The sequence below is a fragment of the Planococcus citri genome, chromosome 3 (assembly GCF_950023065.1).
Source record: "Planococcus citri chromosome 3, ihPlaCitr1.1, whole genome shotgun sequence".
Lineage (NCBI taxonomy): Eukaryota > Metazoa > Arthropoda > Insecta > Hemiptera > Pseudococcidae > Planococcus > Planococcus citri.
Genome location: NC_088679.1, coordinates 26,016,676 through 26,039,600, shown reverse-complemented (window position 1 = coordinate 26,039,600; position 22,925 = coordinate 26,016,676). Strand labels below are relative to the sequence as shown.

The window sequence follows — 22,925 nt, the reverse complement described above, 5'->3', positions numbered from 1 at the left end:
GTTGCTAAAAATGAAGATCTTTGGCTTATTCTGGACCCCGATTTCCAAACTCACTGCATATCCTGAGTGATATTTTTTGACCAGCAATTGATAAAGCGGAAATTTTTTTTAAAATCTAAAATTTTCTGTTCCGAGAGGAATTTTTGAAACTTGCATAAGTAAATGACTGTTTTTTTTTTTTTTTTTTTTTTTTCTAAAAACATAACGGATCCAAATATAGCTTCATTTACCGCCATCGCTATTCTGGATCTTCTAGCGTAATTTTCGATTATTTCTAGGTTTTAGAATCTCTCCAGAAAAAGGGGCTATTAACTTGGATACGAGATGTCCACCTGGAAATCACCTCAATCATTATTTAGGGTCATCCCACGTTAATTGGACCAAGAAGTGGTAGGAGGGTTCGGCGATTTTTTTGAAATTTTTCATGTGGAAAGACCTTCCGAAGGGATGACCAATGGCGCAAATCGCAGCCCTCTAGCTCAATTTTTAAAGGCAGCCAGGGGGTGGCAAAGTTTACAGTGAACCTAAAACATCATCCATTTAAGCAGTGGATTACTCGATAACCACGATACCTACCAAAATGGAACATTTTCCCACAGTTAGGGGTTTTGAAAGGCTTTTTGGTGATATCATAAAAATCAGTGTTGCCACTTTTTTTCGTACAAAAAATTAGCTCAAAAAGTTTCGAAACGTAGTTTTCATATCGTTCCGACTCTCAAAAATTCTGAAAAAAATATATTATGAACAACTTTTCATGCTGAACAACATTAAAAAATTGGGATGGTAACATGTTGCAAAGTTGATTTTAAAAAATTTAAAGTTTGCGAAAAAATGCGATTTTTTGATTTAGAAAATGAAAAAAAATTTTGATAGGTGAAGTTGACCCATTTGACCCCTATTTTTACGTATCTGTTGAAAAAGTTGGAAACTCCCTTTTACTCGATGAAATGAACTCCTCACAAAAAAATCAAAATTCGAAAAGATTAAAAAAGTGAACGAATTTTTATTTTTTGTTGTGAGTGTAATTTTTATCAACTTTTTCATGAAATACGTCAGAAAGAGGTCAAAATAAGACAAATGAATAAATTTAAACTTTTTTTGATGTTCGAAATTGAAAATTGAATTTTTTCGAATTTTGATTTTTTTGGGGGGAGTTCATTTCATTGAGTAAAAGTGGTTCTTCAACTTTTTCAACAGATACGTAAAAATAGGAGTCAAATGGGTCAACGTCACCTATCGAAACTTTTTTTCAAGTTGTTAACAGTAATTATGCCGTTCGCGTAATTACGTCCGTATTTACTGAGAGCTACGTGTCTCGTAACTGGCACGTCGCCTTTTCTCCCCCCTCCCTACTTTTATCGCGCTCATCCGGCGTGATTTATTCGTTATTATTCGACACGTTTTTTAGTATAATTTTATTCGTAACAATTATTGTAAATTAGTTTAAGCAGTGTTGTCATAACGTTATTCATAACGTAACGAAAAAACGAAAAAACGGAAAAAACCGGAATTTTTTCCGTTATAATAACGTAACGATAAACGAAAACGAAATTTGTTGCAGAAGAAACCGTAACGAAATTATAACGTTACAAAAAATCTTAATGCTATAACGAAACGGAAAACGAAAAAAATTCCGTTATTTTTTTCGTTTTTTTTTCGTTTTTTTTCTCGCTTTTTTCTTCAATTTTTTGGGAAAAATGATTAAAAAATGATTAATTAATAAAAAATTGAAAAAGTTAGTTTCCATAAGTGCTCGATAGATGACCTGCTGAAAGTCGCACTAAAGTCCTATTTTGTCATTTTTCATTTTTTTTCAATAATTTTGTTAGACATCCTATAAAATAGAAGTACTGACAATTGGAAAACTTTCATAAAAATAACTGCATAAAGTGGCTCAATTGACATAAAAGTTCACCTATTGAAAAAATGTTGCAAAAATAGAGAAAAGTGCTTAAAAGTTGGAATGAAATTGCATAAAGTTACTGAGAAATGAAGGTACACTTTAGGTATACTGACCAACCTTGTACTTTTTTCAGTTTTTTTTTCAGAGAAACCCCCAATTTGGGCATTTTTGTGCTATAACGAAAAACGAAACGAAATAACGAAATAACGGAAAAACAAAATGATGTAATAACGTTAAACGAAAAACATAACATAACGGAATTATCTGTGCAACGAAATAACGGAAAAATAACGTAACGAAAAATTTCACAAATCTGAAACGAAACGATATAACGTAACGAAAAAAAAATTTCGTTATGACAACACTGAGTTTAAGAATTCGTTGTATTTGTTTTATTATACGATGAAAACTACTGGTGACTCTTTTTAATGGTTTTCATAATGGTGACTACCGACGTGATAAATATTCTCGTAATATTTAGTTGATTCGAGATCTTAATGATTCGTTAGTATTCTCGCACTGCGAGAAGTTCGTATTCGGTAGTTTTTGCACTGCAAAAAGTTCGTTCTAGCAATAACTGCACTGCAGTTATCACACCCAGTATCATGGCACCGTCAAAACGTACTCCGGCATCAATCCGTAAGTTAATTGACAACATTCGTACGACTTGTGAAGTAACCCTACAGTGGCTAGTAAACCCAGCAACAGTGAAATCGTCACGCGAACTTCGCCGACGTATACAAAACTTGGAGCAACGTTACACAGAAGCTCGCCAACTCAATGAAGAACTTCTCATTGAGGATGAAACGGAAACTGGCGAAGCAGCTATTGAGCTCGAAAACTTGCTTCTAAGTACCATGGCACAAGCAGAAACTCTACTCGATAGCATGGAAACGAAGGAAACAGTAGCTAGTGAAGGAAGTTATCTGAGCTGCAGAGGTCCTAAGCTCAATATTCGTCTGCCCAAGATAGGTTTACCAGAGTTCAGTGGCCAACCTCCAACTGACAACTGGACCAGTTTCTTTCAACGTTTCTCAACTGCTCTTCAAGATCCTTCAATACCTGATATACATAGGTTGGAATACCTATTCAGTTGCTTAAAGGGTGATGCTGCCAAGTTGGTAGATAACATAAAGGTATTAGAAGGTAATTACGATGTAGTGCTCCGAATACTTCGAAAGAGGTATGACAATAAGCGTTTGAATCTCCGCATCAACCTACAGCAGTTGTCCGAGCTGAAAAGTGTCCGTGAAAACGATGCGGAATCCCTACGTAAGTTAGTAAATACTACCACTGTGAGCATCCGAGCTGTTGAGAATATGGGATTTAAACGCGATCAGTTAGCCAACGAACTGATCACACAGCTCATTGTCACAAAGCTAGATACACGTACGAGAGAACTATGGGAAACTTCGTTGAGTGATTCGCTTACAAGCACAGAGGAGGAGGATCCGGATGTTGACTCCTACACTGAGCTGATGGATTTCCTTGAAAAGCGCATTCGAGTACTCGCATCTGTCTTCGTTGCTCCGGAGAACTCCACCAACGCACCCAACGCTGGTACAAAGGCGCGTCAACAGGCTGCGCGCACTCGTAGCGCCGCAACGTTAGTCTCCAGCAAGCCAGAGAACGCCGACACCGTTCGTACGTGTCCGATGTGTAACAAGGTCCATGCCTTATATCAGTGTGAAGTTTTCAAGGCACTCTCACCTACACAACGTTATGAGAAGGTACGTGAAGCGAAGCTCTGTGTGAATTGTTTTTCAAACTCACACTGGTCAAAGGCCTGTAAATCTGTACGGTGTAAAACTTGCGGTCGTTCTCACCACACCTTACTCCATTCGGCAAACTTCCAGCAGCCTCCTGGTGGGTCTGCAATGTCAGGTACTGGATCGGGAGCGTCAGGCACTGGTACAGGTGCGCCAGGTGGTGCGTCGGGAACTGGAACGCCACACGACACGTCAACACCGCCTAAACCAGATCCAGCGGCAACTGTTGTCACAGGTGTGGCTCAACGGCGTCTACGTAATGTACTACTCGGCACTGCGATGCTCTGCGCATCACCCAGCGGAAAGGAAAGTAACCAGACGTGCACAGCAACGGCATTATTGGATGACGGATCCCATATAACGCTCATTACGAGTCAGGTAGCTAGACAGCTCAATCTCAATCTACGTAGATCGGCGATTCAGATAGGAGGGGTAGGCGGCTCACAGACCTCCGCCACCTCCTCCGCATCCATCCGCATTACCTCGAACGACGGGCAGTTTTCAAGAATTATACACGCATCGGTAGTAGATTACATCACAGACCCCCTACCCAGCTGCAGCTTCGCGCCTCCGTCAACATGGCAGTTTATCAGCCAGTATCAGCTCGCCGATCCGAGATTCTATCAGTCGAAATCCGTTGACATTTTGATAGGTGCTGACTACCTATACGATATAATGCTGCCGGAAATCATCAAACAGGCGTCCGCGCCCACTTTGCTCGCTTCTCGCCTAGGCTGGGTGGTATCCGGTCCATACTCTGCCTCAACTATCGATTCCGGGGTCCGCTGCACTGCAACTACTGTACAGAGAGCCGAATTCGAAGCCATGAGTCAGTTCCTTGGTCTCAGTGAAGAATTATCTGAGCATCCGAAGAAGGAGCTTTCTGTACAAGACGAATTCGCCGAACAGCTTTTTATCAAGACTCATACTCGCATCAACGGACGTTTTTCAGTGCGCCTACCCATCTTACAAGGCCAACTTGGCGAGTCTTACAAGATGGCGCAGCAGCGTCTAGCTAGATGTAAGGTCAGTGACAGTTACCGCGAATTTCTCCGAGAATATGAAGCTTTAGGCCATATGACCAGAGTAAACACCCTCGGACAAGCGAAATACTACATCCCTCATCACTCTGTGTTCCATAATGGCAAAATTCGCGTGGTTTTTGACGCTTCAATGCGCACCACCAATGGACTGTCACTGAACGACATCCTTCCAGCAGGCCCAATCCTGCAGAAACCTGTTTACGAAGTCCTGACAGTGTTCCGAACATACCGCTACGCCTTCATGGCCGATATCATCAAGATGTTTCGACAGTTTCTCATTGATCCAGAAGATCGAACCTGGCAGCATATTCTCTGGTATGACGAAAACGGTGAGGTGATAGAATGCGAGCTGAACACCATTACGTACGGCACACGGAGCGCGCTATATTTAGCGGTTCGTTGTGTTTATCAGATCGCAGCAGAGAATAAGCAGACGCGTCCGGCAGCGGCGGCGGCGATCCTAAAGGGATCTTACATAGACGATTTCACCGGAGGAGCTGAAAGTCTCACCGAAGCCATCGCACTTCGCGACGAATTGATCGACGCGCTTTCATCCGCTTGCTTGGAGTTGGGTAAATGGCAAGCAAATGACCCAGGCCTACTACCAGCAACCACCACCACTCCGGAATCCGCGGACAAGCCTGCGGCGCAAGGCCGAGCGCTCGGTATTGATTGGAACACCGAACAGGACGTTTTTGAGTTCGTTTCACTTACCAACTTGAAGTGGGCTGGAAAGACTTTGACAAAGCGCAGCGCTTTATCGTTTGTAGCCAGTATTTTCGACCCTCTGGGCTTATTAGCACCTCTAACGATTGCTGGGAAACTCCTAATACAGCAGCTCTGGAGTGTGAATGCTGGCTGGGACGATCCAGTTAGCCCGCAGTTTCAGAAAGACTTTGACGCATTTTGCAAGAAACTACCCATTGCTGCGACGATGAAATTCGAACGATACCTGCGTACCGGCAATCCGAAGCTCCCAGCTGAGTCACGGTTCGAAATTCACGGATTTGGCGATGCAAGCAAGCAAGCATATGCCGCCTGCGTGTACATCCGAAGCTGGCAAGATGGAACACCTACCACCTGTCTCTTGCGATCGAAAACGAGAGTTGCACCCCCGAATCAATCTCGCACCATCCCACAGCTCGAATTATGCGCGGCGGACCTGCTAGTTCAACTCGTACAGGAGGTAGCAGCGACGTTGAATTACCCCCTTGCCAGCTGTTATATGTACACAGACTCAATGGTTGTTTTAGCCTACCTAGCCAGAGACTCGAGCCATTGGAAGCCCTATGTGGCTAATCGAGTGAAACGCATCTCCGCAGCTATAACCTTCGAGCAGTGGCGACATATTTCCGGTGATCAGAATCCAGCAGACATGGCAACGCGCGACGACTCGTTTTCGGCCTTCCAGCAACGCCCAACGCTCTGGACCAATGGTCCAGATTTTCTTCAGAATGCTACAAGCCCTCCGGCACCTGCAGTACGCGCCGAATTTGACCTAGATTCTGCTCCGGCAGCACAAGTTTACGTGAACGTAATCTCAGCGAGCAAGGCGCCCTTGGCAGAATACCCACCAGTGGCCAGATACCTCATCTCTCGCTACTCGGAGTTCTCAAGTGCTCGTAACAAGGTCGCAGCTTGGCTGAGAGTCAAGGATTATTTGCTCGCAAAAATTCAGAAAACACCACTACCCCATGGGCAATTTTCAGCTCACGAACTTCGAAGAGCTGAATTGGAATTGGTTAAAGCTGCTCAGGAGGAAGCTTATGGCAAGGAGATCGAGAAGCTGAAGGCGCAGAAAACGCTACCTCGCCGAAGTCCGCTCTCATCCTTAGCTCCCTTCTTGGACAAGGACCTGGTACGTGTTGGCGGTCGTATATCACGCGCGGATTTGCCTTACCGGCGGCGGCATCCTCTCATCCTACCCGCCAACCACCGCTTAACACAGCTGCTGATTCGAGACACTCACTTCCGATTTGCTCACGCAGGCCTACAGTTCATCAGCTCGTATCTCCGCAGCAGCTATTGGTTTGTTGGAAATCTCACCGCACCGATTCAGAAAGCGATACGCACCTGCGCGAAATGTGCTCGATTCCGACGCAACGCACAGAGAATACCTCCAATGGCCGACCTGCCAGAGGACCGCGTACGTCCGAATGCGCCATTTTCGGTCGTCGGCGTCGACTACGCTGGACCCTTTACTCGAAAATCTGAGATCCGCACTCGAAGCGCCACTGCCCTGAAGACGTACGTGGCTGTGTTTGTTTGTTTTAGCACACGAGCAGTGCACTTGGAAATGGTCCTCGATCTTACAACAGCTGCATTTTTGGCCGCCCTCAAGCGTTTTGCGGCGCACCGCGGTTCTCCGGCAGTTATATACTCGGACAATGGGACGAACTTTACTGGTGCTGCCAGTGAGCTCACGCAGAAGTTCAACGACCTCTCAAAATCTCCGCAGATTCAAGCGCACTCTTGGCCGCATCCGATTGAGTGGAATTTCAACCCACCGTCAGCGCCCCATATGGGTGGCCTCTGGGAATCGGCGGTCAGAATCATGAAAAATCATCTGTATCGTACGATCGGCTCAACTGTACTCACAGCTGACGAATTTGGCACCGTTTTATGCCAGATTGAAGCTATCATGAACTCACGGCCGATGACTCCGATTAAAAGCTCGTCGCCGGAACCGGACGCGCTTACTCCTGGCCATTTCATTATTGGCCGCCCATTGGTAGCCATCCCGGATGACATAACCGAAAACGAGAAGATCCGCTATGCTCAACGTTGGGATCTCACAACCCAGTTGAGAAATACATTTTGGCGCAGATGGTCCGAAGAATATCTCGCCTCTCTTCAGAAACGTCATAAATGGACAGATCCAGCTCGCTCCTATCAGATTGACGATATCGTTCTGATTCAGGAGAACACCTCACCTCTCACCTGGCCGCTGGCTCGGGTCATTCACCTTCACCCTGGCTCAGACGGCGTAGTTCGTGTCGTTGACCTCCGCACGAGAAATGGGTCAACGCTTCGCCGACCTGTGGCAAAATTGATCCCCCTGATGGACACAGACGAAGTTTCGACGCCCTAAGAGACGTCGACGGCGGCGGAATGTTAACAGTAATTATGCCGTTCGCGTAATTACGTCCGTATTTACTGAGAGCTACGTGTCTCGTAACTGGCACGTCGCCTTTTCTCCCCCCTCCCTACTTTTATCGCGCTCATCCGGCGTGATTTATTCGTTATTATTCGACACGTTTTTTAGTATAATTTTATTCGTAACAATTATTGTAAATTAGTTTAAGAATTCGTTGTATTTGTTTTATTATACGATGAAAACTACTGGTGACTCTTTTTATCTGTTTTCACAAGTTTTAAATCAAAAAATCACATTTTTTCGCAAACTTTCAATTTTTTTAAATCAACTTTGCAACATGTTACCATCCCAATTTTTTAACATTTTGTTCAGCATAAAAAGTTGTCCGTAATATATTTTTTTCATAACTTTTGAGAGTCGGAACAATACGAAAACTACGTTTCGAAACCTTTTGAGCTAATTTTTCGTACGAAAAAAGTGGCAACACTGATTTTTATGATATCACCGAAAAGCCTTTCAAAATCCCTAACTATGAGAAAAAGTTCAATTTTGGTAGGTATCGCGGTTATCGAGTAATCCACTGCTTAAATGGATGATGTTTTAGGTTCACTGTAAACTTTGACACCACCTGGCTGCCGTTAAAAATGAGCTAGAGGGCTGCGATTTACACCATTGGTCATCCCTTCGGAAGGTCTTTCCACAGGAAAAATTTCAAAAAAATTGCCGAACCCATCTACCACTTCTTGGTCTAATTGACGTGGAATGGCCCTTTACAATTCTTTACAAAGTAATTTTCAATTGATGTTTACCATCTATACCTCTCACTAGAAATGGCATTTTCCCTTTCTCAAATTATACGTACTTCTTCGGCAAACTTCTGAAAAATTTTTACGTGTTATTGTGGATCTCTTCTCACCTCCTCCCTCCAAAAATTAATCTTGTTTGCTCCAGACTGAATTGAAAGAGTGAGACGTAATCGGAGAAAAATTCAATGAGAATACATATAATTATTTAGAAAAAAAATATCGGTTTTTTCAAAGGCTAAGCATCTTTTGATTTTTGATGAGAATTTTTGAAAATACGAGTAAAATCATGCAAAAAAAATTCAAATCCAACCAATCGATTGGAAGCTATTTCGAACCGATTTGAATAGTTCTGAAGCCTCCAGAATAGGTTTTTGAAAGTTGAAATTTCCCCATCTTACCAAAGGTAGTTATAAAGGTAAAATTTATCTCGTGTCCTAATTTTTAAATTTGAGTCGATCCGATTGGGGTTGGTTTCAAGTCGTTTTGGCACCTCCAGCAACTTTTTGAGAATTCTAAATTAAAAAAAAAAAAGACATTCGTTTCATTCAAATTTTAGCTTTCTTGGTCGATCTGGTGAGATTAATTTTTTTTTCAATTTTTGGCTCTTCGATTCCCAAAAATTCACCAAAAATCAAAAAATGTTTTTTCAGCACCTGAAATTTTGGCTGGTGATGTATTTTTGAATGTTCTTTCAATTTATGTAGCTTCGTCCAATTCCGATTCAAAATTTTTTCTACTGTTTGGGTTGCCTCTCTTGTCAGCTACTTACTTACATAAGTATGTACTTACAACTTGATAAAGAGAACGAGACAGACGAATGAATGATTTTCTCATTTTCGTACAATTTTCCTTAGCTGTTGATAGGTCCCCTTTTCTCCATATATATTTACATACGAAACACTATTAAGATAACAAAATTAGATAATTCCTCTGATCCGAGATCAAACAAGTAAAATATGTTCAAAATTTTGACGACTGGACCAGATTTCATCATCGATTATGATGGATTACAACTTGGAAAAAGTTGCTTTTGCGAATCACTACCTCGCCTCAACAGACCCGAGGTGTTGGAAAACTCGATCTCGGCTCGAATTTCGAATTATACAGACTTTTGTTTGACGCATCACATCGTATCGCGTGGTATGCTGCGGTATGTTTAGATATATCGATGTTTTTGGCAATATGACAGCTATAACGCTTGTCATTATTGGTTTAATAAATAAACTACCGATACCGATATATGTACTACAAAATATCCGCCCGCATTCTTTTACGTTAGAAAGAGTAAGATTTCGCACCCCACCAACCACCTCGCCGTACTCAGTCTCATTTCCTGTACACATACACTGCTGGTGGTGTGCTGATGCCGCTATCTTTTACGTAAGTTTTCTTGACAGCGCGAAAATTTTCTTCGAAAGAGACCCAGTCAGTTAAGGGTGGAGGGTGTCGATGTTTTGTTACTTATCGTAATGAAAAACCTGAGCGAAGGATCTTCCATGCATAGATATGTACCATAGACTCTCGAATTTATGTGCGCCATCGTATAACTACACGGCGTATACACTTACCTACTAGAGCTATATAGGTATTAACTCCATGTAGTAGGTAGGTACCTACATATATATAGATAAGTTACAAAATACCTAAATACCAACCAACGGGGTTAAAAAACTTACCTCACGAACAGAAGCGTCATATTACATAGACACGCCTTATACGAGTATAATAACGTAAACAGAGAGAAATACCACTTTGAAGTCGACTCCACAGTCAATTTATTTTTACCTGTTTAACTTGCCATATGTGAGCTTTTCTTTCATATATATTCTAAGTATAAGTGTATACGAATTACGAACATACGTTTTATAATAAAAGACATAGGTAGTACCTTAACCTACACCTATCACTTTCAACCTTTGAAAATATAATTCCATCGAAAGGAAAGCATTAAGTCAACAAAAGTAATTTTAACTGCCGAGTACAGAAGCACTAATTTAATTTACATACATTGACGGTTGTTATAAGTTTTATGCTCGGAGTGCTGAATGATGGACAGAAGCAGCGGAGAAATAAAAAGAAGGAGTAGAAAAAACCAACTACGAACAATTGGAAAAATTAATCAACTAATGAAAAATTATTTTTTTACCTAGATAAGTAGTATAGCTTGAGTGAAGACCTCGGTGCAAAAAATTAATACGGAGTTTACAGGTTCTATTTGCTTTTCCACCTTACCAACCTACCTACTAACCTATATTTTCTTCTTCTTCCTAATCCTTAAAATTATTTCGATTCTTTTCAGCCTTCACCAACACTTCAAACAGTATATTTCCTCGCGCGCTCGCGGTTTTTTTTTAACACGTTAGGTATAAGTACTTTGAACTTTGAAATTACATGGTTTCAAAGAGAGGAGGAGAAAAAGCAGACATACAGTTGTTACCTATTTTCTTTTCTCATTTCAAATGAATATGCACTTGCCACACCATTTGAATATAAATACTCGTATAAAAAGCAGAACTTTGCTCAAATGATGATTGAAACACAAAACTGTGAGTAGGTAACAATATTTAAATAAAATTTAAAAAATTTCATTCACCCCTCCTATTTTGCAACGTCTAATTTACTCACCGGATTACAAAACCAGAACTTCGTTTTTAGCAGCCCAAGTTAATTTCCACACCTCATGGATAATTTCAAAAATTCAGAAAAAATCTATAATCTCGTTGGCGGCTGCAGAGTTGCAAACTGCTCCGGTTGTACGTGGTGTAGAATTTTGAGCTATTTTTCAAATTGTAGTATGTATGTACTTTGAGAGGGTAATCGACGAATGATGTCAAAATCAGTGTTAGGTACCACTTTCGAAAACCTATAATTTAAATACAACCACGATGTCCGCGAGTAAACATTCTGAAAAAATTCTCAGTTTTAGTCTTTTCCACATAGAATAACATATCAAAAAATTAGACTATAGCATTTTCTTTTTAATTTTCAAGAAAAAAAGATGCAAGTTTGGCACTTATTGTAAAAATACCACCATCAGAACCCTAAGAAATGAAAATTTTTGCATTTATTAGATATTTTACCAACATGTAGACATTTAATATAAGAAAATGATTAATATGTATAACGTGATTTTGATTTCGAAGAGTTTTTCGAAATTTCGAAAATATTAAGAGGAGTTTAAAATATTGGCCAAGCGGAACGAGCGCGAAATTTTTTTTGAAAAATTTTATTTGAAAATTTGTGGTTTTTGACTACTCTAAACACAATTTACAAATTTCAGAGTTGTCAGTTCATCATTAAACATTCAACATTTTCAACTAACTTGTCACTCAAAATTCTCAACTTTTGCCAACTTCAAAATGACTGAGGGGGGGGGGGGCAATTCCTCCCCCCCGATCGCTTCACCCTTGCTTGTAAATTTTTAGTGGCGTAGCCAAGATTTTCTCAAGGAGGGAGCGAAATTAGATTTTTAGGCATAAAAAAAATCGAAAGGGTAGGTATTCTCAGGTAAGATAGGTGAAATGGCCCTGTTCTCAGATTTGGAAAATCATGATGGATTATTGCTGTTGGGTACCTCCAATAAAAATTTTCGAGCGGAATTTCCGCCCCCCAACCCACCCCCCTTGATCAGTACAGCCAAAAAACGCGTTTTTTGCGAGAAAAATTCTGTATTCATGAGTAGTGGGGAGAAAATTTTGGTACCACACGGAATGTGTTGGTGAACAGTGGGCCTTTCAACATGATTTTTTTCAAAATTTTTCATCGCAGTGGTGGGGGTAAAATTGACAAAAGGAAACTTTGAACCGCCACAGCTCCGAATTGAAGGCTTGGGCACCAAAACTGTTTTCGCCAAAATGTGTCTTTTTACAAGTACTCCCTTCCTACCAATCCATAAAATGGAAATTTTGTCTGCAAAAGGCTCATATTCGCAAAAAACCCTGAAAAATATGCGTTTTTTGCGTTTTTTTTTTGCCAAATTATATGAAATATAGTGAAAAATGTATGGAACACAAAATGTTGAGCGTCAAATTTTACTATAGAAAACGTGTTCAAAGGGTTGTCAAAACACTCATCTACTGAAGTTAGCAAGGTTTGTAATCATGAGCTCTGTGAATAAAAAATACCAAAAAAATTCAAATTGAGGTCAGACCAATTCAGTTACAATTCTCACATTCTTTTCAATTTAAACACATTTCCACAATGCCTGGTGTAACAAAATCCTTCAAAATGAAAATATCTCAAGCTAAACTTACAAATAGTTGCCAAGAATGGGCAAATTAGGTACCCAAAAATTGTTCAGAAGTCCAACTGAAAATCAATTTCAGAAAATACACATTTCGATTTCAATTTCAATTTTCAAAAATATTAACAAAACAAAACCTTTTTCAAATCCAAAAGGTACCATACAAGTCATATGTATAAAGTTAGTTTTAGATCATGGATTGGTTCAAAATCAGATTATTGTCCCAAAATCAAGAGGTAATTTACACGATTATAGAAAAATCAGGTTAAAGTCTCGTGAAAGTGAATGAAAAAAAGTGATTCCAAAAATAATCAAATGATGAATTACAATTTATATTTTTCAATGGAAATTACAAACCATAAAAAATTGACTAACTTAATCCAAATTTGGCTTGACAATGAGAGGGAAAAATCAATTTTTTTAGCATTTCCGAAGGTCCTTTACCCCCATACTAAATAATTTGAAAAAAGTAGGTATATGTTGTGTATTTTACCTATAGATGTGATAAACATTGATATCAAAGAAAAAGAAATCGAGAGAAAAAATATAAAATTACGAAGATTGATTTTAAAAATGGAAAAAGCAGCACTTTTTAGATAAATTCAGACAAACGTTAGTATTTCTTCTTTTTGACAATTTTTTCAAAAGCGCAGTACATTCAGAGTATTTTTGCTGATAACAAGATTTTAATGACCATTTCGGTATAAACCAGAATTTTTTGGATAACTTGTCAAAAAAAGTCCTTTGCCCACAATATTTTTTCAAAAAAGTAGAACTTGAAAACAACTTTGACAAAAAGCAGGAGTTTTGAAAATTTTTGCAAAAAGCAGAAGTTTTTTTTACAATATCTAATTTTTGCCCCAAACGACTCGACCAACGCAACGTTACAATTATCAGAAAGTATAGGTGTCATAATACTTCATCTCACGACTTTGCTGCAAAGACATGGTGTGTGTGCGCGCTTAGCTTAGTACATGAGCGTTTTGACACCCTTTTGAACACGTTTTCTAGGGTATTTGACGCTCAACATTTTGTGTTCTATACATTTTTTGCATATTTCGCATAATTATAGGCAAAAAAAAACGCAAAAAACGCATATTTTTCAGGGTTTTTTGCAAATATGAGCCTTTTGCAGACAAAATTTCCATTTTATGGATTGGTAGGAAGGAAGTACTTGTAAAAAGACACATTTTGGCGAAAACAGTTTTGGTGCCCAAGCCTCAATTCGGAGCTGTGGCGGTTCAAAGTTTCCTTTTGTCAATTTTACCCCCACCACTGAGATGAAAAATTTTGAAAAAAATCATGTTGAAAGGCCCTCTGTTCCCCAATACATTCCGTGTGGTATCAAAATTTTCTCCCCACTACTCATGAATACAGAATTTTTCTCGCAAAAAACGCGTTTTTTGGCTATACTGATCAAGGGGGTGGGTTGGGGGGCGGAAATTCCGCTCGAAAATTTTTATTGGAGGTACCCAACAATAATCCATCATGATTTTCCAAATCTGAGAACAGGGCCATTTCACCTATCTTACCTGGGAATACCCTTTCGATTTTTTTTATGCCTAAAAATCTAATTTCGCTCCCTCCTTGAGAAAATCTTGGCTACGCCACTAACAATTTACAAGCAAGGGCGAAGCGATCGGGGGGGAATTTCCCCCCCCCCAGTCATTCAATTCAATTCTTTATTTAGTACATTTATGTCTTTTGGCCTTGTACAAGTTATACATAAATATACATAAATATACAGGTAGGTAATAGTAGGTGTAGACGTATAATTGGTTACAGGGTTTGAGGGTCTAAAAGTTCCTGCACTGTGTAAAAAGCTTTTGTCTCTAGCCATGCTTTCAGATATTTTTTTAATGTTTTTGTAGAATTTATGTTTTTTAGATCAGAGGATAAAGAGTTGTAGATTTTTACTGCCATCGTATCGATATTGGATTGCAAAGTTGTTGTTTTAAAGTAGTTTATTGCAAGCTGGTTTCTATTTCGTGTGGGGTACTGATGGCTTGTTGTGGATGTTTTTATTGTTTTTTTCTTCACCATAACTCCGATTTCAAGAATGTATAACGAGGGAAGGGTTAGGATTTTCTCTGAAACGAATAGATCTTTACATGATTCAGTACAAGTTAAGCCATAAATTTTCCGTAGAATTCGTTTTTGTATTAGGAATATTCTGTTTAACAGGGTGGGGGTACCTCCCCAAAACGCCAAATTGTAGGTTACAATGGATTGAAATAGCCCAAAATAAGCAATTTTTTTAGTTTGAGTTGATGTGATATGGTGTAGTTGGGTCATGATATAAGCTATTGTAGAGAGGCGATTAGCTAGTTTGTCAGTTTGTGCTGTCCATCTTAGGTTGTTAGAAACTATAGTGCCAAGGAATTGGAGTTGGCAAAAGTTGAGAATTTTGAGTGACAAGTCTGGCTAGTTGAAAATGTTGAATGTTTAACGATGAACTGACGAACTCTGAAATTTGTAAATTGTGTTTAGAATAGTCAAAAACCACAAATTTTCAAATAAAATTTTTCAAAAAAATTTCGCGCTCGTTCCGCTTTGGCCAATATTTTAAACTCCTCTTAATACATTTCGAAATTTCGAAAAACTCTTCGAAATCAAAATCACGTTATATTAATCATTTTTCATATTAAATGTCTTCATATTGGTAAAATATCTGATAAATGCAAAAATTTTCATTTTTTAGGGTTCTGATGGTATTTTTGCAATAAGTGCCAAACTTGTAATTTTTTTTCTTGAAAATGGAAAAAAAAATGCTAGTCTAATTTTTTGATAGATATGTTATTCTACATGGAAAGGACTAAAACTGAGAATTTTTTCGGACATCGTGGTAGTATTTAAATTATAAATTTTTAAATCGATTTTTTTTTAGGTTTTCGAAAGTGGTACCTAACATTGATTTTGACATCATTCGTCGATTACCCTCTCAAAGTACTACAATTTGAAAAATAGTTCAAAATTCTATACCACGTACAACATCTTACCTGGGAATACCCTTTGAAGTAATATTTTCTAAAAATATTCGTAATGTGTGATGATTTTATGAAAATAAAGTCAATTGCTCGAGCGAAGTGAGAGCGCAATCTGTTCGAAAAAATGGGTCCAAAAAAAGAAAAAACATCAAATTTTGCATGTTTTATTTCAAATTTTTGCTCGCAAGGGAGGAGCAATGGCATTTCATTTGCCATGGCATTTTGAGGCTCACTTACGACATGAGTAAAAAAATGTAAGTAGGTATTTATAGAGCCCGAATTTTTTTCAAGAAAATATTTTTTAAAAAAAAGTATCTACCCAAGTCTCAAAAAGTGTGATTGTTCAGCTTTAACAATAATTACTTGCAAAGAAAGAAAAAATGAAAAAACTTTTTAAAAATTTCCTTTAGGTAGGTACTTTTTCCTTTTGTAACATTGCTAAATGCTCCTTTAAAATGATTACATTCAGAACAGCTGATATACTTTGTTAGCCAAACCGGCTAACTTGTAAGAATTGCTAGGTTCCAAGATCAAAGATGGCATGGCGTTGTTTCTAATTGGCCGGCTGTACTCATTAGATAACCGATGACAATGAATTTCACCATGTCAATGGGTCAGTTCAACTATACCAGAACAAGTTGTGCTGGCAAAGCTTTCATTCATCGCGACTGTCTATAAAGTAACGAGTTGTTTACAAGGTTTCTTCAATGACGCACCATACAGACGTGCACATAAGTACTTATGTGTACTATCCCATCTACTCGAGTACCTGATCATATTTTTCTTCATGATGGTGAGAAAATTGAATGCGACACACGTACGTATTAATGTAATGAAAGTAATTCGTTGGAAAGCTTCGCTCGAGGGTACATACCGTCACTAGATACTCAGTGAGTAAGTACACTAAGTACCTAGCTAGCATTCTTATCTGAGTGTGGCAACGAGACTGCACATCCATCCTCAAAATGTAATAATTTTCATTTATAAAGGGTAAAAAACGTTGACACTTTTACAATTACCTGAGATACACCTACCCACCTCAAGATACGATAGTATGCCATCTCAGGCTCCAGGGAGATGAGAATCATTTTGAAATGTCGACGTATAAAACGTGACATTTTCGCTGCTAACGAAGACGCGCGATGACGACAAGAGTGAAAAGAAATAGGTATTGTTGAGGTATTCGTCATAGGGGTGAAAAAGAAACCCCGAAATTCAAATCAAAAAGCCCAACAAATCAGTTACTCGTATATACAGTACCTGTATCGAGGCGCGTTGAAAATACTAATTAAAAAATGAGACGTCTCTCGTGACGTGTTGCTGGTTCATTTCATTCGAGCAAGATGGGAAATTCGACTGGTATAGAGAAACTTTCAGTTTCATGTTAGCAGAGAGGGCCGAAGGGCTAGATAAGAAATTCTCGTCGTGTTTTTCACGCTTTGCGCCGCTTAAATGCGAGAAATCGAAAAGAAAAATAGAAGCAAGAAGGAACATCGACGATAGTACTATTTTAGAGGATAGGAAAACATGGTGTATTTATACCGATGAACGCACCAAGTCTTGCCTATATTCGCAGGTGTAATAGAATCGTGATATCCGTTGCTCGTTTGTACATAAGAATATATACCTCTACCTACATTACACTAGCTGTGAGGTACATGAGGTACGGCTACAATAATAAATTATTCAAAGTGCAAGGACGTCCGCGAAACGAGATTCGGTACACTATCAGGCCAATATGTCCGTAACGTCACAACACCATAGTCGTCGACGACGTTACTATACGAGTACGACTATAACGCTTCTGGCAATTTCATTATTATATTGACGTAGCGTTCGAAGAATGTCAGTGGCTATGTTTATTTTACGATTCTTCTTCGCCCCTCCACTTGTACAGCACATGGTTTTATGAAGCAGTGAAAAAATTTTCCAAATTTTACGATCATCGCCATCGCATAGTTTACAACAATTTTTCAACTTACGTTCAGCGCCCAGCCATATATATAACTTAGCGTTTGACGTTTTGATTTTAACGAGATACCGTACGTACTCGAGCTTTTATTTATGATGGCAGTTTAATGTATCGTAATTGAACGAGAAACGTTGTATTTACTAATAGTATATCTGCGTTGAGTGTTGTAAAAGGCTTTGTTTTTGTAATACTGGTGATCAGGGGCGTATTCGATGATCGTAATTTGTCCTAGGATGGAGGCAGATGTATCAGAGATGGAGTAAACCCATATAAAATGATGTGCGAAATGAGCTCTGAAAAGTTGCAGCACCATTACATTACCTATTTGAGGATTATAGTGTTACCTATGTAACTTCAAAGGTGTAGGATTCTTTTCTCTCCTGAAGTACCTAACATCCCAAAAGCAAAAGTTTAGAGACTCCAGATCGCCTGGAAAATGGTGACAATCGATTCGGATAGTCGATTTCAGGGAAGGAGCAGATCAAGTTTTGAGTAATTTGTTGCAGACATTGACAATTTTGAAATTTCTCAAATCTGAGAGGGTAATTCTCAAAAAGAGGTAAAAATCGTGTACATGGGTAATTCTCAGAAAAAGGTAAAAATCGTGTACATGGCAAATTTCTCAAAGGTTTTAGCATGAATTTTTTTTTTTTTTTGGTCCATTCAAGGATCATCCCCCACACATTTCGCATATGGTATTGAAATTTTTAGCCCCTCCTTTCATTGGTGTACATTCGATTTTATACCCCAAATGTCCTTCGACTTGGCTGTCACACACCATGTTTTTGAAAATGAATGTTATAAAGTGTCATGAACTTCATTTTTTTGGGGAAAAATTGGCACGTTCTCATTATCATAGAACACGAAGATCCATTATTGTGCAAATTGCAATTGGAATAAGTCCATAGGAAGCTGACATTTCACATTTGAAAACTGTCACACACTTTTTGCGCAAATTTTAGAGCAATTTTCAATTATTTTTGGTAGCTTCCCAATCCAATATTTTTTTCTGGTGAGTGGCTGCACTGGTTCACTATCTTCATAAAAATGTTACCCCGCAATGTTATTCTCATAACCTACGCAATGGCTCGTTCTGATCGTACTTGTCTCTGAAAATATGATATTTCGCAAAATTGGTGTCCTTCGGCTTGCCTTTTTATTTACCCTGATGAACCCGCCAAAAACGATAATTGAGAAAGGGAAGTTATTCTACATGATAAGTACACATTTATTACGTGTTAAAAATCGAATAATGTCCAGCAGGTAAGGCTAGAAACGAAAAAACGTTGAGATTGTCCTTCGGCTTGTCCAGCGCCCATTTTGTCCTTCGACTTGGCCAAATTTCAGACAGCTGTACTTTTATCGCTCTAGTCGACATATTACACGATAATACAAGCAAAATTTGACATTTTCTCCCTCCCCACACCTCACCCTCCACCTCTACATAAAAAATAACTCCAGATTCGAATTCTACGACCTCGAAAACATATGAAGAGTGATATTCCAAAACTCGCTTTGTCCATTTTCACAACTTTTCAGGAGAGAGGAAAAACAGTTTCCCTTTAAACGGGTAAATTGGCTTTTTAGGCGAGTTTAGCACTTTATTTGGGTGGATTTATGATGTAGGAGTGTAGGTATACATTTCATCCACTAAATACTGCTGAAAAAAATTTCAATAACAATGGACAAAGCGCGTTTTGAAACATTATTTTTTTTTTAATTTTTAGTGAATTGGCTATTTAAGTGCGTTTAACACCTCATTTTGGTAGGTTGATGATGTAGGAATGTGAGTTAATACTTCATCTACCAGGTACCACTGAAAACCCAACTTTGATGAAAATGGACAAAGCGAGTTTTGGAATATCACTCTTCATATCTATCAATCGACATATTACACATCGATGAGGGTCGAATCCTAATTATCGCTATTTTAGGGGGGCCGGGGTCCATAGTGGGAGGGATTGAATTGAGGCCAACACTAGAACAGGGATCTGGCACACCTATACAAATGATTCCCACTTGAAGTTTTCCAAAAAAATGATTTTTATTTTTCAAAATTATGCACATCAAAATTGACCTTTCTTTCGAGAATTACCCGAGACTTTTCAAAGTATTAAAAAAAATTGGAAGGTATACACTTTTCAACATCATCTACTTAGATTTGCGAATCATCCACCTACCTTTCCCGATTCAAATTTCAAATTGTTGAACTTATGACAGGATTGAACTTTCAGCTCCAAAGTTGATTACGACCAAGTCTGCTAGCAAATGAGACTCACAATAGGGTCATTCCACGTCAATTCGACCAAGAAGTGGTAGGGGGGGAGGGGGTTCTGCGATTTTTTTGAAATTTTTCCTGTGGAAAGACCTTTTGAAGGGATGACCAATGGCGCAAATCGCAGCCCTCTAGCACATTTTGAACGGCAGCCAGGGGTTGTCAAAGTTTTCAGTGAACCTAAAATATCATCCATTTCAGCAGTGGATTACTCGATAACCGCGATAACTGCCAAAATGGAACTTTTTCCAATAGTTAGGAGTTTCGAAAGGCTTTTTGGTGATACATATCGTAAAAATCAGTGTTGCCACTTTTTTTTGTACAAAAAATCAGCTCAAAAAGTTTCAAAACGTAGTTTTTATATCGTTCCGACTCTCAAAAATTTTGAAAAAAATATATTATGGACAACTTTTCACGCTGAACAACATATTAAAAAATTGGAATAGCACTATGTCGCAAAGTCGATTTAAAAAAATTTAAGTTTGCAAAAAAATGTGATTTTTTGATTTAAAACATGAAAAAAAGTTTTGATGGGTGAACTTGGCCCATTTGCCCTTATTTTTACATATTGTCATCGTCGTTTCCTTATAAGCGGTAGGCCTGTTGGCCTGTCTGCTGCGGTGTGAAACCTGTTGAGGATGAGCCTGAGGTATCCGTGAGTTTCCTCCTTGGTCTCCCTCTGCTTCTCTCCCCGTTGGGCGTTGGTGTATATTTGAGGACCTGTTTTGGTGATCTTGTTTCCTCCATCCTTTTGACATGATTTCTCGAATCTTTCCTATACTGTTTTATCTTCTTCATAACTGGCTTCACTCCGAGATCTGCTGTTATTTTCTCAGATGGGACTCTGTCTCTGAGAGTCACCCCTGCCGTTCTCCTCATGAACTTCATCACTGCTGCCGTTATTCTTCTTTTATCAGATTTCTTCAGTGCCCATACCTCGCTTCCATAAGTCATCATTGGTATTGCTAGGGTATTGTACACCTTCAATCTTGTTTCTTTTCGCACCTTACTGCTTCTCAGGGTCCTATTTATCAGTCCTGTGACTCTCAGGAACTTTGCAATCTTTCTACCAACATCTACTTCTCCCTGGTGTGATATCTTCTGGATTTACTGCTTGTACTGCCCTCTGTAGTTGCTCGTAGAACTCTTCGCTTTGTTCCTCTCTTCCCTCTTCTGGTGCATATACTCCGATTATTGTAAGAAAGTCTTTTTTCAATCTCATCCTTGCTGATACAATTCTTTCATGCCATATGTTGTATGAGTTGATGTTTTCACAGTGTTTATTATGTATGTGTAACATCACTCCACCTGCAGCTCTGGTTTTCTTATTGACTCCACTGTAGATAACGATGTAATTTCCAGATTTGATTGTTCCACTTCCTTTCAGGCTTGTTAACCGAAAAAAAATATTTCTAGTCAAGGTTATGGTTAAAAATTAAACAAGAAATTCAAAATTTTGGTTAAAGATTACGGTTAAGGTTATTCATTTACGGTTACGGTTAAGGTTCAGGTTACGGTTATTGATGACCATTTTTTTCGGTTAATGGTTAAGGTTAAGGTTACAGTTTTTGGTAGTAATTTTTCCAGTTGAGCTTAAAATTTTGGTTAATGGTTAAAATTACAGTTAAAAATTTGAAAATTTCCAAAAATTCTTTCGGAGTTTGAAATTTTGAACTTTAAAAAATTGGAAAACTGGTAATATTTTTAATCTTTTGATCATTTTTTTGATTAAAATTTCAAATCATTACAAATCACATTGAAAAAAACTCAGATAAAAAGAAATGAATTTTAAAATTTTGTAACTGGTTTTTTTCTAAACATTTTTTGGTTAAGGTTATGGTTACGGTTTATTTTGATCTCAGAAAATGGTTATGGTTACGGTTATGGTTAGTGATATTTCAAAAAAAAAAGGTTTTTTGGTTACGGTTAATTTTTTTTGGTTAATTTACTGGTTAATTCACGGTTACAGTTAATGGTTAAAAACTGGTTAACAAGCCTGCTTCCTTTCTTCTTTGTTTCAGACATCACGGCAAAGTCTATATTTCTGCTGCTTAGAATTCCGTTTATTTCTGCTTCCTTGGCTGCATAGCCTCTTACACTCCAGTTTCCGAATTTGTATTTCCTTTCGTTAGCGTGTGTTTTTATTTTCACCAGGGGTTCACCTCTGCCTGGGATCCCATAGTTCACTGTTGAAAAAGTTGAAAAAGTAGAAAAACCCCTTTCACTCGATGTAATGAACTCATCACAAAAAAATCAAAATTTGAAAAAATTCAATTTTCAATTCCAAACATCAAAAAAAGTTTAAATTTATTCAGTTGTCTTATTTTGACCTCTTTCTGACATAGCCTATTTCATAAAAAAGTTGATAAAAATTACACTCACAACAAAAAAATAAAAATTTGTTTATTTTTTGAATCTTTTCAAATTTTAATTTTTTTGTGATGAGTTCATTTCATCGAGTGAAAGGGGTTTTTCAACTTTTTCAACAGTGATATGTAAAAATAGGGGCAAATGGGCCAAGTTCACCAATCAAAACTTTTTTTCATATTTTAAATCAAAAAATCGAATTTTTTCGCCAACTTTTAATTTTTTTAAATCGACTTTGCGACGTAGTGCTACCTTAATTTTTTAATTTGTTGTTCAGCATGAAAAGTTGTCCACATTTTTTTCAGAATTTTTGAGAGTCGGAACGATATGAAAACTACGTTTTGAAACTTTTCGAGCTAATTTTTTGTACGAAAAAGAGTAGCAAGACTGATTTTTATGATATCACCAAAAAACTTTTCAAACCCCCTAACTATTGGAAAAAGTTACATTTTGGTAGGTATCG

The 22,925-nt window shown here is 38.3% G+C and overlaps 1 protein-coding gene across 3 annotated transcripts in view; it reads right to left on the bottom strand.

Annotated features, from left to right (window-relative positions):
• Positions 1-22,925, bottom strand: part of LOC135839444 (putative peptidyl-tRNA hydrolase PTRHD1) — a 168,715-nt gene that overhangs the window by 1,794 nt on the left and 143,996 nt on the right. The window lies entirely within an intron of this gene.